The 5,083-nt window shown below is 44.0% G+C and overlaps 1 pseudogene; it reads right to left on the reverse strand.

Moving 5' to 3' along the window:
- Positions 1-626: 626 nt before the first annotated feature.
- On the reverse strand, positions 627-4,336 carry LOC116547582 (annotated as a pseudogene).
- Positions 4,337-5,083: the final 747 nt, after the last annotated feature.

Here is a 5,083-nt window from a genome sequence, read left to right on the forward strand (position 1 = left end):
GGAGTTTCGCTCTTGTTACCCAGACTGGAGTGCAATGGCGCGATCTCGGCTCACGGCAACCTCCGCCTCCTGGGTTCAGGCAATTCTCCTGCCTCAGCCTCCTGAGTAGCTGGGATTACAGGCACGCGCCACCGTGCCCAGCTAATTTTTTGTATTTTTAGTAGAGACGGGGTTTCACCATGTTGACCAGGATAGTCTCGATCTCTTGACCTCGTGATCCACCCGCCTCGGCCTCCCAAAGTGCTGGGATTACAGGCATGAGCCACCGCGCCCGGCCCATTTTTCAATTTTTAATAGAGACAGACTTTCCCCATGTTGGCCAGGCTGGTCTTGAACTCCTAACCTCAGGTGAGGAGTGCAATGGCGCGATCTCGGCTCACCGCAACCTCCGCCTCCTGGGTTCAGGCAATTCTCCTGCCTCAGCCTCCTGAGTAGCTGGGATTACAGGCACGCGCCACCGTGCCCAGCTAATTTTTTGTATTTTTAGTAGAGACGGGGTTTCACCGTGTTGACCAGGATGGTCTCGATCTTTTGACCTCGTGATCCACCCGCCTCGGCCTCCCAAAGTGCTGGGATTACAGGCTTGAGCCACCGCACCCGGCAGCTTTCCTAATTTTTATATTTGTTTATTTTTTTCTCAAATATGAATGCTTTCATGTACAGTCAGGTGTGAGACCTGGACAAAGGCTTTGTCACATTTTTCACACTTGTAGGATTTCTCTCCAGTATGAATTCTCTGATATACAATAAGCTTTGAGGACTGGGTAGTTTTTTCCACGATCGTCACATTTGTAAAGATTCTCTCCAGTATGGGTTTTCATAGGTTTCGTGAGGTCTGATGACTGCTTAAAGATGGTGCTACGTTCTTCACACGTGTAGGGTTTTTCTTCAGAATGAGTTCTGTCATGGTTAGAAAGGCTTGAGCAAGTTCTGAAGGCTTTCCCACATTCTTCACATTGGTAGGGTTTCCCTCCGTTGGGAATCCTCCTATGTTCACCGAGGTGTGAGGCCTGGGTATCGGCTTTCCCACGTTTGTCACATTTGTCTGGTTTCTCACCCGTGTGAATTCTCTTATGTTTAGTAAGATCTGAGAACCAACTGAAGATGCTGTCACATTCTCCACATTTGAAAGGTTTCCCTCGAATCTCATTTCTCTGATGTTTGGAAAGACTTCGGCTTGTACCATTTTTTACATTTGGAGAGTTTCTCTCCAGCAAAAAATCATCTGATGATTAGAAAGCCTTGAGCAAAAGATAAAGAAAGACAATGCCACCCTCTTCATATCTGTGGAGTTTTTTCTCAGTACCATGGTCCTTATGATCAGTAAGGTGGGAGCACTCTTTAAATACTTTTGACAAATACTAATTGTATTAAATACTAATGCCACTTGTATAATGGCATTAAATAATTTGGAATTGGTGTATGGCATTAAATAATGTCATAATTCGGAATTGAATAGTAATGTCAAATTCTTCACATTTGTAATGCTCCCCTGCAGTGTACATTCTATTTTTAGTAAGGACTAAGCAAGTTTTTTGTTTGTTTGTGTTGCACCGGAGCGAGCAGAAAATCAACACCAAGACAAAAGTATGCCAATTGCAGGGTTTTTATTGCCAGTGGCCACGGAGACTTAAGTCTTTCCAACCCCTGGCCCCAAGCTCAGGGGGAGCAAGGCATTTAAGCTGCAAAACCACATCCTTGATTGGGGGCACAGAGGGGAGCATGCAACGCAAGCTGTCTGTACAGAAGCTAAAGTTGGAGGTTTGTTGCAAGGGGAGGGGGGTAGCAGTGGAAATTTTTACCCTTAACACCTCTGAGAACTGCAGTACAATAACAGCTCCGAGAATTACCTCTGCCCAGGGCCCAGGTGGTTTCTCTATAAGATGGCAGTGCTTAGGCTTCTGTTTTAGCCCCTATCTCATTTGTTTGTTTTTTCCTTTTTTTAAAAAATAGAGACAGGGTTTCACCATGTTGACCTGGCTGGTCTCGATCTCCTGACCTCAAGCAATCCATCTGCCTCAGCCTCCCAAAGGACTGAGGACTAAGCAAGTTTTAAAAACCTTGTCACATTCTTTACATTTGTAAGGTTTCTCTCTAGTACGAATGTTCTTATGTTCGGTAAAATGTGAGCACTGGTGAAAGCTTTTGCCACATTCTCTACATTTTTGGATTTTTTTTCTGTGTGAATTTTCTGATGTTCTGTTAGGAAAGAAAATTTGAAAGGATTCGCCACAGTCTTTGCATTTGGAAGGTTTCTCTCCAGTATGACTTGTATTATGTCTGTGTACATTTGAAGAATTATTAAAGATTTTAAAACATTTACTACATTGAGATATGTTGCTATGGGTAGTTGATGAACATTGGTTAAGTCCATTATAATCTTCTTTCTGCCGGGCGCGGTGGCTCACGCCTATAATCCCAGCACTTTGGGAGGCCGAGGCGGGTGGATCACGAGGTCAAGAGATCGAGACCATCCTGGTCAACATGGTGAAACCTCGTCTCTACTAAAAATACAAAAATTAGCTGGGCATGATGGTGCGTGCCTGTACTCCCAGCTACTCGGGAGGCTGAGGCAGGAGAATTGCCTGAACCCAGGAGGCGGAGGTTGCGGTGAGCCGAGATTGCGCCATTGCACTCCAGCCTGGGCAACCCCAGCGAAACACAAAAAAAAAAAAAAAGTAATCTTCTTTCTGCAGCTTACATTCATCTAAATTTCCCCAGTTTTTCCTCCAGTGGAAATTGTCAAGGCCACAATTTCCATATCCTGTCAGTATTGATTTTGGGAATGCATCTTGCATGCTCTGCTCTGGCAGAAGATCTTGGGTAAAATAGGACAACATAGCTGAAAAAAAATAAACAAAATATGGCGGGGTGCGGTGGTTCACCCCTGTAATTCCAGTGCTTTGGGAGGCTGAGGTGGGAGGATCACGAGGTCAAGAGAATGAGACCATCCTGGCCAATATGGTGAAACCTGTCTCTACTAAAAATGCACAAATTAGCTGGCCGGGGTGGCATGCACCTGTAGTTCCAGCTACTCGGGAAGCTGAGGCAGGAGAATTTCTTGAACCCAGGAGGCAGAGGTTGCATTGAGCCGAGAACACGCCACTGCACTCCTGCCTGGTGCCTGGCGATGGAGCAAGACTGTGTCTCAAAAATAAAAAAATAAAAAAAATAAACAGAAGTTACCCCACTTACTAGACACAGATGAATATACTCTATGAATTTTATCTATAAAATAATACCGAGTACATTAGCTAAATGGCACAAAAAATACTGCGGGTCCTAATTTTTTACTAAACATATAAATGTAGCAATAACTAGAGAGAAAATGCATCTGGACTCTAAGAACCACTTCAGAGTTTGCAGCACACCAAGTGAGCGCAATGTGAAGAGCCACATAAGAAGAAGAAAAAAGTGTTGATTACATTTAGCCCCCCCACAGCCCCTGCTCCTCTGCAGTACAGCAGAATACCTTTAAGAGTAAACCCTCAACTCCTGGCTTCTCCTTCAAAAGAGAAAGAAAATACTTGACACAAGTGTTTTTACTTTTGTCCTTTTGAAGCTTTGGCAAAGTCTGGTTTCTGCCCCTCATGACACGGAGTGCTGAAAGAAATGGGGGTCCTCTGAATGACAGGTTGAGTCTCTGAGACCAAAAGGAAATCCCTGGGACCGCAGCAGGAAGGCTGCAGCAGCACCACCAGCAGCAGGTGGAGCAGGTGACCACAGGCCACTATAAAGAAACCCGAGAAACCCTCTCACTGAAAAATACACACACAATTCCACACAAGACACACCCTCAGAACGGGCTTAAGAGGCTTCTAGAATCTGGGCCAATTTGTTTTAGACTACCCCAGGAGAAAGCCACATTAAAAAGGTTGTGGCAGGAGGCTTTTTGTTAATGCTTGAATCTCAATCAAAGATGACATGTTCAAAGTGTTAGGATCATGTGGTGCAATTAATCAAAAAGTTCAGAAATCAACCCTACACAGTGGAGATGCATAAATTAACTGAAAAAATAAAATGATTTGAATAATGCTCAGTGAATAAAAATGGGAAAGCAGAAAACTAAAATTAGGAAAATGACAATACCAATAAAAAGATACAAAGCATAACACATGAATTCCAAAACTGAAGATGTGAAAGAAAATAATTACTGAAAAATTCTCCAAAGTAACAACAGAGATACAAAAACATACAGAAGCTCAACACATCAATAGCATAAGCAAAAAGAGATGCAAAACACATTAGCAGCACAGTTTCAAAAGTCACAGAGGAGAAAAGGATCTTGAAAGCAGCAAGTGAAAAGCAATGTGTCGTTTATAAGCATGCTCTTATGAGATCGCCAGTGAATTTGTCCACAGAGTCCTCAAGGCCAGGCTGGGTGTGGTGGTTCACACCTGCAATCCCAGCATTTTGGGAGGCTGAAGCAGGCAGATCGCTTGAACTCAGGAGTTCAAGTCAAGCCTGAGTAACGTGGTGAAATCCCATCTCTACAAAAAATATAAGAAATTAGCCATGCGCGGTGTTGCGCACCTATAGTCCAAGCTACTCAGGAGGCTGAGGTGGGAGAATCACCTGAGCCTGGGAAGTTGAGGCTGCAGTGATCCATGATCACACCATTGTACTCCAGTCTGAGTGACAGAGCAAGACCCTGTCTCAAAAAAGGGACAACTTGAGGCAAGAAGGAAATTAGACGAGATAGTCTAATCGCTGAAAAGAAAACTTCCGAGCAAGAGTAATATAACCAGTGTCCTACAGAATGATTGAAAGATAACCAAAGGCTACGGTACCGCTACCCATGTTAAATAAGAAATGCTAAAAGGAATCCTTTCCATCGAATATAATGCAATGCTAGAACATAGCAAATAATTATATCAAATACCTGACTATGGGGAAACGACACGCACATACAGAAAAATAAATGTACTATAATAATGGTGCTGGCCGGGCGCGGTGGCTCAAGCCTGTAATCCCAGCACTTTGGGAGGCCGAGGCGGGTGGATCACGAGGTCAAGAGATCGAGACCATCCTGGTCAACATGGTGAAACCCCGTCTCTACTAAAAATACAAAAAATTAGCTGGG

Source organism: Sapajus apella, unplaced genomic scaffold, assembly GCF_009761245.1.
Source record: "Sapajus apella isolate SASKATOON/1434 unplaced genomic scaffold, GSC_monkey_1.0 scaffold3663, whole genome shotgun sequence".
Lineage (NCBI taxonomy): Eukaryota > Metazoa > Chordata > Mammalia > Primates > Cebidae > Sapajus > Sapajus apella.